At 48.7% G+C, this 12,776-nt stretch overlaps 1 long non-coding RNA gene across 1 annotated transcript in view; it reads left to right on the forward strand.

Annotated features, from left to right (window-relative positions):
• The first annotated feature begins 885 nt into the window (after positions 1 to 885).
• Positions 886 to 12,776, forward strand: part of LOC143723839 (uncharacterized) — an 83,960-nt gene continuing 72,069 nt past the window's right edge. Inside the window, exon 1 of the long non-coding RNA XR_013197177.1 lies at positions 886 to 1,121. This is a non-coding gene — a long non-coding RNA (uncharacterized LOC143723839). The remainder of the gene's footprint in view (positions 1,122 to 12,776) is intronic.

Here is a 12,776-nt window from a genome sequence, read left to right on the forward strand (position 1 = left end):
TATTATTCCTTATTGGAAGAATTCGGTTTTATAATTTGAAAAAACGTCATACTCCCATACTTTCCTTTCTCTTTTTCTTTATTTTTCCTTTGTCTTTAACTTAGGCTACGGTTGGGAATGGTTTGTATATTGTGATCTGATGATTGAATGTAAGCTCAGTCTTGTTTGTAAATCTTTCAGTTATTAATGCCTATCTGTTAATGTTCAACAAATACATGAATAAAAATAAAATAAAAAAGAAGAAGCACATTTTCTCTTTTATAAGTATTTGTCCATAGACAGTAAAAGAAATGGACACAGCGGCCCCCTTGATTTCAACGGAGAAGACTGAAGCCCGATTACAGCACTCACTTCCTGATGGCTGAGCGACTGCACTGGCTCAAACTGAGCTTGACCACAGTCTGACAGTTGTAAATCTTCTAGTAGCTGTGCCAAGACAAATCTGAATCACCTAATTCTTCAAAAACGTTGTTGAAATATTTTTTCCCGTTGCTTTTATGGACTCTCTATCTATGGGCTTTTCCCTTGACTTTTATGCCTCTATGTCCCCCCGATTGCCTCATAGACAAGATTGCCTGCGAGCTTCTCCTCCTGTCTATGCGGTAATTTCTCTATTGTGCGACAGAAAGTCGCGTGTTTATGACTCAATTGTTAGCCTATTTTTACAAAAACGGCTTCTAAGGGGCCATAACGTAAGATACAAAGAAATTGAGCCTTTTATACATTGTTGTGTTTCTTTCTAAATGAATAATGGACAAATTAAGTCTTTGGACACCTCAAATGTAAAGGTTTTCGCTCTCAAAGTGACGCCAAAATGAATGGGAGTCAATTGAATGCTAACAGCAGGTGAAGTTCTGCTACAATGGCGTTGTAGAAGAAAGAAGAAGAAGAAAACGTTAGTGAGGAGCACATTGCTAATTTATTATCCACACCATTTGCAAGATACAATTTTAAAGAAAAGCAGGAGTTAATCGGCAAAGGAAGACCTTCACCAGAGCTTAATTTGTTGCAGAAAGCCAAAGCTTTTTAAAGCATTTCAACCCCAGCAGTGGAAGCGATACCCCTGGATGACATCATCAACCAAGAAGCTAAAGTTTTACTGCTGGAATTGTGCTGTTTGGGTAAGTTATTTTAAAATCTAATAGGTTACATGTCAACCAATTTTACTCTGGCCTGTCACTGTTTTATGTTTTCTTTCTGAGTGCTGTCATGTGTCAGCTTTGTGTTTTTATGGTTCCCTTTCAGTCGCTCACGTTCGACGTGACGTCGACGTGGCGACATAATGGGATCACTTCAGGGAGCCCTATCAACTTCGAGTGTCTACAGAACAGGCCAATGAACGTTGGCGTGCGAGAAAAGCGTCACGCGCCCCGCCCCGCAGCGCGGGTATAAACAGGAAGCGGGCGCACGCACTCATTGTCTTTCGCTTCAGAGCCGATCTTTCGTTTTGACTCTGAGTTTCTGCAGACTGCTGCAACGTTGGAGACTGCTTCAAAGGAGAAAAAATACTCTGTTCCAGTGCTGGTGTGACGGCGCGATCAACGGTGGCCGCGAGCAATACAGCTCACAACTGCTGTTTTCACAGCATACTTTGTGTGTGTCTGTGTATGTGAATGTGTCGGTCTCGGTGGGCGTTGGTTTTTGGTCTTTGACTTTGTACCCCGATTACACCGCGGCTATCCCTGGGTGCTTCAGCACTGAGAGAGTTATTTTTTCTTTTCTATATTTTTTGTTTTCAACTAAAAGAGCAACACAAGCGTGACCCTGCGTCCTTTTCAGGATGTCATTTTGCTTGTGCGTTTCTGGGTGTGGTCGTTCCCTGGCGCCAGCAAACGGCCACAATTGTTGACTCTCGTGTTTGGGCGTTCAGCACGCTGAGGCAGGCTGAATAGCTCATGTTCTCATTGTGGGAATATGACTATGGCAGCGCTAAGATCCTCGCTTACCTCAAGGGAGGTGCAGTCCCCTCGCCAATGCCCAGATTTAGTGTTTATTCTGGACCTCAGAATAAACCTACTTTTGCGCATGGTCAGGGTGATCTGAGGATTAGCGTGAGGGCTTCCCCACCGAGGCAATCTCCGCGGGCTTCTCACGCCTCTCAAGCGCTGCCGCCGTTGGAGCTTCCAAAGGAATGCGCTGGTCCTCCTCATGGACGACCAGCTGTGTCCTTTGGGGCCACACCTGACGATCAGATGTCGATCGCAGCATCGGAGGGGGAGCTTCAGTCCTCTGGAGATGAAGACGCGGCTGTGTTACCCCCTTCCGGGAGTGTGGCATTGCCCGAGTCAGATCCAGAATGGGCGGTTATGCTTTCGCGGGCCGCAGAGAAGGTCGGCCTTGCGTGGAACCCTCCACCACGTCTAGAACCTTCTCGGTTGGAAGATTGGTATCTCGGGACGGGCCGTGCTGGTTCTCAGCGCGCCCGACCCTGTACCATTCTTTCCGGAAGTGCATGAAGAGCTTACTAGGACGTGGACGGTGCCGTATAGTGCCAGTAGCCGTCCTAGTGGCTCCTCCCTTCTCACCACCCTCGACGGCGGAGCGGCTAAGGGGTATGTGGATGTCCCGCCGGTGGAGCGTGCCGTAGGCATGCGCAGGTGCAAACGACCCTGAGACGGGCGACCCAGAGGTGGATCAATTTGCTCTTCAGGAGGCGGTGAAGGCACCGCTCCTTCCCCTGGTGGAGGGCCGGGCGGAGAATCCTTTGTTTCGTTTTCTTTTTGTTCCGCCACTGACCCACGGGCCAGTGGTACCCACATTTTCAACAAAAGAGCAATTTCTGAAACCTCTGGGTCCCAAGAGGGCGTGCTTGGTGGTCGACGACTCTATGCCTTGTCACCCTCAAACCCCTCTTTCATCGCCAGTGAGCAGCAGTGGCTGTGTTCCGGACGCACTGACGCCTCCGCACACTCACTCTGCCCTTCGTCGGTAGCAGGTACGTGTTGCACCACACACTCAGACCCCACTCCGGGCCCCCACCTAACAGGTTTGCTAGGTTTAATATCTTACGTGTTGAGCTGGTTTCTTCCTGTGTGCTCGCTTCATCCAGCCAGGAACATCGCAGTTCCCGCTCTAGTGTCGGCTTGCTGCCACATGGTCCACATGGAGCGGATACGTGCGCTTCTTTGCTCCAGTCAAGTTCCCCACTCAGGCGAACCCTGTAGAGTTCCTCCGCACCCTTTCGGCAGTCAGACGTTGCGGAGCGTCTGATGCCAGGCCTAGTGCTCGTATGCTTGTGTAACTTGTGCTAGGCTGGGTTCCATATGTGGTGATCCCTGCGGCGATCCCATATGCGTATTCTTCCACGATCAGCTCCCTGCGGTGAGCCCGTCACGTCGAACGTGAGCGACTGAAAGGGAACGTCTCGGATACTAATGTAACCCTCGTTCCCTGAGGGAGGGAACGGGAGACGAGACGTCCCGTCGCCACGGTTGCTGACCATCGCTTTATCGGCCGTCTCTATCTCGGCTGCTCAGCGAAAAACAATGAGTGTGTGCGCCCGCTTCCTGTTTATACCCACGCTGCGGGGCGGGGCACGTGACGCTTTTTCACGCCAGCGTTCATTGGCTCGTTCTGTAGACACTCGAAGTTGATAGGGCTCCCTGAAGTGATCCCATTACGTCGCCACGTCAACGTCACGTCTCCCGTTCCCTCCTTCAGGGAAGGAGGGTTACGTTAGTAACCGAGACGTTTTGTGTGTCATACGTTTTGGTCTTGCAAACTGGCCATTTGTCATATTGTGCTGAAATGCACACACGATTGTGTGATGATGCAATTATTTGTAATGAGGATTTGAGAAAAATGAGGATACATTTCATTTGTCTTATTGTTGTGATAACTCTCAAACTCACTGTGCTGATTATTTGCATTTCTTGTCAAAGGTAACCTATGCAGGACTATTAAGAGGACACAGTTAGCTGGCTGATTTTAGGCTGAGTTGAAGGACCAAGGTTCAAGTGTCACGGTTCACTAGTGGTTTTGACCCATCACAGCTCCTTTAATATAGAATATTCCACATTACATACTGTATATTTCACATACATTTTTATTTAGTTATTTTTTCAATTGTATTTGTTCTTAAAATGGTCTGTTGTACTCACTGAAATGAACTCAAGTGAACTGGGCGGAGTGGACTTGTTTTGCTGAAGTCTTCACGGGGCTTAAATGCAGGCAAAAATCTCTTTCACTTTCATTCTTCTTAGCATAACAAACATCAGTGAGATCGAACCACAAAAACACTGCTAAGTGCACAGTCATATTTCACTCTTGAGGATACATATCCACATCCATCTCCAACACTTCCAGTCATTGTCTGCCTCGTGGTTTGCATCCACTTCCATGTCAGTCTTGAAATGCCACCTGGGCCACTGCTGGGGTCTCACAGCTAGTCACACATCTGATGCCCTTTAGCTGCATTTAAAGGTCAAAGCACCATCCTGGGAGATGTACTGTACACATGTTGATGTATAGTGGAAATAGTCCATGGACACTCAAAGTCAAATGAACACTCCATAACAGATATGAGTAAAATTGGCTTTGGCAATATTTTTATTAGGATAGCAGGACACGGCTTGAGTTCAGTTATAAGAATGATTTTCTGACCCATGCTGAATTGCTGATGTGAGCAATTCATTTCAGTTATACTTTATTTCGATAGTCCACTAGACATACTACTAACTTTAACTTTGCAACTAAATATCAACTAGCCTAACTCTCATTAATTCGCAACTGCATGTCAACTACAGGCATTCAAGTATTAGTAGACTGTTAGGTGACAGTTAGTATAATACTCAGACAGCAACATAGTGTCGGCCCAAATCCGGGCCACATCTGGTACGTGGATTCAACGTGTACCAGATGTGGGCCTGATCTGGGCCGACACTATGTTACTATCTGTTTAGTAGAATAAGTTGACATGTAGTTGCAAAGATACTAGGGATGCTCATTACGGTTAATTTTCCCGACCGACAACCGCCACTCGTTATCCAACTATTAAACGTTAACTGATAAGATTATAATATTGAATTGGCATTCAATAAAAATAAAATTGACGAGTGTGTGTGACCCGTTAAAAATACCAAAACAAAATTTCACGGGTTTAAATTAACTTGCAAACAGCAGCATACAGAACAGATCAACAAAAGAACCTGGATTAACATCAGTTCCCTTTCGAGGGAACTCCAACTGCGTCGAATGACACTTTGGGGGGGGAACGCCCCTCAGCGTAGCGCCTCTGAAGTATGAATGAAACTGAGCCGATCTCTGATTGGTGCAACGTCATGACGTAATGGGTGACGGCAGATAGGCGGAAGCTATAAAAGCAGCCGGCACACATAAGATGTCAGCTTTCTGTTCTTCAGCAAGCGCTATCTGTGACTGTTTGTCTTATTTATTGTTGTCTGTTACTGAATGAGTGAAATGGCGAGTGTGAGCTTCAGGAAGTGTGTGCATCCTTGCCCTCGCTACATCACGGGCGGGGACACACACCAACTGTGCACACATTGTTTGGGAATGCAGCACGCGCAGGCAGCTCTCGAGGGGGCTGCTTGCGAGGATTGTGAAAAGTTGACAATCCGTGTGCTGCGTTCCCGGCTGGCTATCTTTGATGAAGATGGTCAGCCTCGCGAGCCCCGTGGTGCGGGACCCGCGTCCGCTGAGGCGGCGCGGTGACGCTCTTCATGGGGCTCGCAAAGAGATCTGTCCGGGGATCTCGAGGCTGCTGAGGCCCCTTCTCGGGATTCATCGGGCAGTTCTGATGTCCTCGAGCCTCGCGCAGAAGCCCGCCCCGCGGCTTCTTCTGCGCGAGTCGAGGATCCGATGTTTGAGCTGTCTGCCTCTGAGGAGGTTGACGTGCTCAGCATCGAGGGCGGGGATTTTGGGGACGACTCGCCGCCCCGTTTCCCCGCGTATGAGGAGCTGATTGAGGTTGTTTCCCGTGCGGTGGCTCATTTAAATATCAGCTGGCCACAAGAGAGGCAGGAAGCGCAGACTAAAAGTAAACTGGATGAGCGCTTCCTGCAGCACAGGGAACAACCTCATCACCGGGGCTTGCCGTTCTTTCCCGTTCTGCACAACGAGTTTTGTAGATCGTGGAAAAAACCACACTCTTCTCGTGTCTCCAATCCCCCTATTATAAATTATAGTAACATCATGGGGGCACGAGAGAACGGTTATGGGATGATGCCGCGCGTTGAACAGCCTTTGGCGAATTATTTATCGCCTGAGTCGGCATCATCCCTTAAAGCCCCGGTGCTGCCCACTAAGCCGTGTAGAGACACATCAGCGCTAGTGGGCAGGGCTTATATGGCTGCGGGTCGGGCTGGTGCGAGTCTTCACACCATGGCTATGCTCCAGGCGTACCAGGCCGACCTTCTTAAGGACATTGATGAGGGCGAGGGTCCAACTCCGGAAGATATTGCGGAGTTGAGGAAGGTCCTTGATTTGTCTCTCCGAGTCACCAAGGAGACGGCCCGCGCTGTCGGTCGCTCCATGGCAGCTATGGTGGTCTCGGAGAGGCATTTATGGTTAAATCTTACGGGCATCAGGGAGAAAGACAGGGCTTTCCTCCTTGATGCCCCGATTTCGCCTTCTGGCCTGTTCGGCGACGCCGTACCGTCGTCGACAGGTTTCAGGAGGCGAAAAGACAATCAGCGGCCTTCAAACAATATCTCCCTCGCCGCTCACTGTCCAAGAAGTCTGCCCCCAGTGGGCAGCCGCAGCCACAGCCAGCTCCTCCGCCTATAGACAGGCTCAAAAACAGAGCGTCGCGTCTAGAGCCCCCCCTCAAGGAGCTTGGGGGCATAGACAGCGCTCTCAGGCGAAGCCTCAGCCTAAGCAGGGTGACCTGAGGGCCGTCCTGCAGGCTAAAAAGGCTTCGTCAAAGAGATCCTAGCTACTCTAGGATCTCTGCGGGCGGCCCCACCCGTGGTGGAACGACCAAGGTCGTCTCCTTCACGGAGCCCGCAGGAAATCGATGTTGCTCTCCCGCCGTTAAACACGCTTCGGGACACATCGGTATCCAGCGAACGCAGGCTGCACTGTCCGCCCCACAGGCTTGCGGTCAGGCAGCATTCGCGTCCGCCCATCGAGAATCGTTTTCGGTTCAGCCCTTGCGGGAATCCGCTTCAGGGGGCCGAGAACGAATCCCGATTAATACCCGAAGCCAGGCTCGAGAGCCTGGTTCCCTTGGTAAAATATTTCGATGCATGGAAAAATCTGGCGAATATTTCTCCTTGGGCCCTGCGCACCATTCAAAATGGGTACAGGCTGCAGTTCAGTTCCCGCCCACCCAGATTCAACGGGGTGGTCTGGACTGTAGTCGACCCAGTGCAGGGTCGGGTATTGGAACAGGAAGTAAACTCCCTGCTGGCAAAGGAGGCTATAGATCGTATTCCTCCACCGGACAGGGAGTCCGGGTTTTACAGCCGCTACTTCATAGTTCCCAAGAAGGATGGGGGGTTGCGTCCAATAATAGATCTCAGGCACCTGAACCGTTCTCTGAGGAGATTCAGGTTCAAGATGCTCACTATTCCCATTATCATGAGTCAAATTCAGTCCGAGGATTGGTTTGTCACGATAGATCTAAAGGACGCATACTTCCACATATCCATCCTTCCATCTCACAGGAAGTTCCTGAGGTTCGCTTTCGGGGGCGAAGCGTACCAATATCGGGTTCTTCCGTTCGGCCTAGCTCTCTCCCCTCGCACATTTACCAAATGAATGGATGCAGCTCTGGCACCGCTGAGGCTTCAGGGCATCAGGGTGCTCAATTATATCGACGACTGGCTGATTTTAGCACAGTCACAGGAGCTGGCGGTTTGGCATCGAGATGTCGTCCTCGCTCACATCCAGAGCCTGGGGTTGAGACTCAACACGAAAAAGAGCGTGTTGACACCAGCCCAGAGAACTACGTTCCTGGGAGTGGTGTGGGACTCGGTCACGATGCGGGCACAATTGTCTCCCGCGCGGATCGAGTCCATCCTGACCACAGTGTCCAGGATAAGGCTAGGCCAAGCCATCACTGTGAAGCACTTCCAGAGAGTGTTGGGGCTCATGGCAGCAGCGTCCAGTGTCATTCCATTCGGCCTGCTGCACATGAGGGCCCTTCAGTGGTGGTTAAAAACCAAGGGGTTCTCCCCGAGGGGAAACCCGTTCCGCATGATCAGGGTTACGCGCAGATGCCTTCGTTCCCTATCTATGTGGAAGAAAGCTTGGTTTCTGTCCCAAGGGCCAGTGTTGGGAGCGTCATGTCGCCGGAGAACCGTTTCGACAGACGCCTCCCTCACGGGCTGGGGCGCGGTCATGGACGGCCGCTTTACGACAGGCCTATGGCAGGACCATCATGCCTCCTGGCACATAAACTGCCTGGAGATGTTGGCGGTGTTCCGAGCTCTGAGGAGCTTCCTGCCGGACCTCAAAGGTCATCATGTCCTTGTGAGGTCAGACAATATGTCGGTAGTGGCCTATATAAACCATCAGGGGGGTCTGAGGTCTCGCCCTCTATGCAGACTGGCGCATCAGATCCTCCTGTGGTCCCTGGGGAAGTTGTTGTCTCTAAAAGCAACATTCATCCCGGGGAGTCAAAATCAGGGAGCAGACATCCTGTCGAGACAGGGGCTGAGGCCCGGGGAGTGGAGACTCCACCCCGAGGTGGTGGAGTCAATATCTCAGAGGTTCGGCCCAGTGGAAGTGGACTTGATCGCGTCTCGAGAGACGACCCACTGTCCACTGTGGTTTTCCCTTACCCATCCAGCCCCGCTGGGGTTGGATGCCATGGTGCAGACGTGGCCGAGGTTACGTCTGTACGCATTTCCCCCGATCACTCTGCTCCCGGGAGTTCAGGGATCAGTCTACTGTTGGTAGCCCCGTTGTGGCCGGCCCGAGTATGGTTCTCCGACATAATTTTGCTCCTGGACGGCCCTCCATGGGAGTTTCCCATCAGGAGGGACCTGCTGACACAGGCAGAGGGCTCAATATTTCACCCTCGGCCCGAGTTATGGAAACTGTGGGTCTGGCCCCTGAGGGCGCACAGTACCTAGAGGCCGGCCTATCAGCTGGAGTAGTGGAGACTCAGCTCTAGAGCTCCATCCACGAGGAAATTGTACGGCCTAAAGTGGAACGTCTTCACCGTTTGGTGTAGGGAGCGTGAGGTGGACCCAGTTAACTGCCCAGTGGCTTCAGTGCTGGAGTTCCTCCAAGATCACTTTTCCACTGGTCTTACCCCGTCCACACTCAAGGTGTACGTGGCTGCCATTGCGGCTTTCCACGCTCCTCTGAGTGATGGGCCTCTGGGGAGACACCAATTGGTCGTACGTTTCCTCCGTGGGGCTTGGAGGATGAGACCTGCGGCTCGTACCAGGGTTCCCACTTGGGACCTGGCAGTGGTTCTCGAAGGACTGGCCGAGGCCCCCTTCAAGCCGCTGGAGTCGGCTGAGGCCAAGAACCTTTCGTTGAAGGTGGTCTTTTTGTAGGCCATTACTTCTCTGAGGAGGGTAGGAGATCTCCAGGCGCTCTCCATATCTAACGAGTGCCTGGAGTTTGCTCCAGGCAACATTAAGGCCATTCTTCACCCTAGGCCCGGCTATTTGCCTAAGGTGCCGTCCAGTGCGGCACGGCCTATGGTTCTGCAGGCTTTTCATCCTCCACCTCACGTGACGGCGAATGAAGAGAGATTTCACATGCTCTGCCCTGTCAGAGCACTGAGTATTTACATTCAGAGGTCCTCTTCATGGCGGAAGTCGGACCAGTTGCTGGTGTGTTTCGGGTCGCCCAGAAAGGGGCTTCCCGCCTCAAAGCAGACCATCAGCAACTGGATTGTCCAAACGATTTCCACGGCCTATCAGGTGCGCGGTATGCCTTCACCTTTGGCCGTGAGGGCTCATTCTACCAGAGGCATGGCGTCCTCTAGAGCCCTTCTCGCGGGGGCCCCCATCCAGGAGGTCTGCGATGCAGCAGGATGGGCTACCCCTCATACCTTTATTAGGTTTTATAGTTTGGACATTCCGTCTACACCCGGCTCTCTTGTGCTCGCGTCCTAAGTGTGCCTGTGAGCAGCTTCACACTAGGGCAGGCAGGGCTCGTCGTGGCCTAGTGAGTACTCGTTCCCCCAAAGTGTCATTCGACGCAGTTGGAGTTCCCTCGAAAGGGAACGTCCTCGGGTTACGACTGTAACCCTTGTTCCCTGAGAAGGGAACGAGAACTGCGTCCCTTGGCCACGCCTTCCCCTGCCTGGGAGCGCTTGCTTCATCACAGAAGCTGACATCTTATGTGTGCCGGCTGCTTTTATAGCTTCCGCCTATCTGCCGTCACCCATTACGTCATGACGTTGCACCAATCAGAGATCGGCTCAGTTTCATTCATACTTCAGAGGCGCTACGCTGAGGGGCGTTCCCCTCCCCAAAGTGTCATTCGACGCAGTTCTCGTTCCCTTCTCAGGGAACAAGGGTTACAGTCGTAACCCGAGGACGATTTTCACTCACCTGCAGCATTTCTGACAGTCAAAACAGACAAAAACATAAAATAGGCCTACAATAAATATATATTTTTTAACTTAAATAATTCACAAATTAAGATGACAAAAAGAAAACACTGAATCCGTTTGAAGCTTTAAAAAACCGGCATTTTGTTTTCCGTCAAATAAAAATAGCAGGCCTACCTCAATCCACCCCTTGTCTAGTTTTAATTTTAAAAAAAGTAACATGTCTACATGATGTGCGTTAGTCTATAGCGCAGCCTGTTGACAGTTAGACCCGCGGCAGAAAACACCCTCTCCGATGGCACAGATATCCCGGGAATACAGAGAAAACGTCTCGCTAGAGTGGCCAGCTTCGGGAAGCGCCTTTCATTTGCTTGTGGATGTTTGCTTCGCCAGTGATATTGCATTGTACTTGTACTACTGCTGTATTTTAATACCGCATAGCATATTTTGCAAGTAACTTCGTCACTCTTTCTGTCGAAATGGTCCCACACACTTCTTTTCACTTGCTTCATTTTGCTTGCTAAGCTCTTCTGGTTGCGCATGTCGACGCGCCCCGTGAGTTAACATATACTGTATAGGCTATATAGTATTTTTTTATACTTTTTTTTTAACCATGCAGAAAAAAAAACAAAAAAACTTAAAAACAAAAAACCTTTCAACTTTTAAACTGTTTAACTGGTAGTATTAATCAGTTAAAATTTGTACTTTCGGTTAACGGTTAAACGGTCAATATGAGCATCCCTAAAAGTTACTTATAGTCAGTAGAATGTCTGGTGGGGGAACATCGAAACTATATTAAGCAAACAGTCTACTATAATGACTGGTAGTTGTTTCAAAGTTAGCTAGCTACATATAGTTAGTAGAATGTCTAAAGCAGCGACTGATGAAAATAGAAATAGAACTATGTGGTGACAAATATGCAGTTCATTGAGTGATTAAGACTGACTTATGATGATGTGACTAAATTCTGTTTGTCACATGAGATATGCAAGGAAAACTGCTAAATGCTGCAATATTTTGTATTATTCGCTACGTTACAATCCATGGATAAACCTCAATGAGGTTGTTGGCTACTCAGTTTTTTGCCTTCATCTCAGCCTGGCTTATCACACACGCATGCATGCACACAGCTATGCAGACAGCTTTCAAGTCCGCAAACAACTTTAATGAAAGAAACACGCAATCAGAATAACTTTTCACTTGCGGCCCTTGTAGTTAGATTCATCTTTCGTTTGTTCCTCAAATTTGACATGCTTTCACAAATTCCCCAACATCTTATCATGATCAGCAGCCCCCTTGTTCTTGGATGCGTTTTAAGTGCTAATCCAGATTTGTAAAAGCTTATGTGCCATCCTAATTTCAGAGCCATCCAACTGCAAAGAAAGTAGGATGGAAAAATTACTGATAGATTGATAGGAAAAAATATAAAATCAAAAAACCAGCGCTTAAAGCTATCACACTAGCAGAGCATGTTGGTGATGCTGAAAAACCAATAAGTTTCTGTCAGCATTTGTTGTCCACCGTTAACCCAGGCAGTAACAAATACAAGGAGGTTTATTGAAATTCCGAGGTTGGACATTTATTGAAACTGGTGTTGCAGTGTTTTCATGCATGTGAACATATGGGTATTATTGTACCTTAACAGCAATATAAATGCCTGAAATTGACAGGCCGTATATGAATAAGGTGAAGAGTGTGCAGTCGTGTGTTTGAGTGTGAGTGGTAGACGAGGGTCAGTGGAGTTTACGGGCCTCCAATCAGCTGTAAGTGAAGTGCATAAAAACAGCTGCATACTCCTGAATTTAGAACTGCATCCGCTGATGTGCTTGTGTTCACATTATAAATGTGCATAATATGGTAACTTATTATTTTATTAATCAAAACAAAATTTGTCTTGGTTCTATGATAATGCAAAAAAATTATAACAACAATACAGCAACATGAGTAAAGGCCCATTCACACCGAGGACAATTACTATAGCGATAATTATAAAAATATAATAAGGATATTTAAAAATTCATTCTTAATGTAAAATTATAAGTCCACACCAAAACTATAATGCTAGTGAGAAATTATATAGTTGGAATCACTTTCAGAATGATAAAAACGTTGACAGCCAATCAGAGTCCATCTTGTTTTAAAGAGCTCAAGAATTTAAAGTGGCAAAAGACAAAACTGCACCGCACGCTTTGGATAAACAAAATTATATTGTGTATTGATGTGGACTCTAATATGTCATTATAGTTATCGTTCTTGGGCCTTAAGGCTCTAAAACCACTAAAATTAAAACTATGTGTGC

Source organism: Siphateles boraxobius, unplaced genomic scaffold (assembly GCF_051911475.1).
Source record: "Siphateles boraxobius isolate OS27281-9 unplaced genomic scaffold, OSU_SipBor_1 7, whole genome shotgun sequence".
NCBI classification, from domain to species: Eukaryota; Metazoa; Chordata; class Actinopteri; order Cypriniformes; family Leuciscidae; genus Siphateles; species Siphateles boraxobius.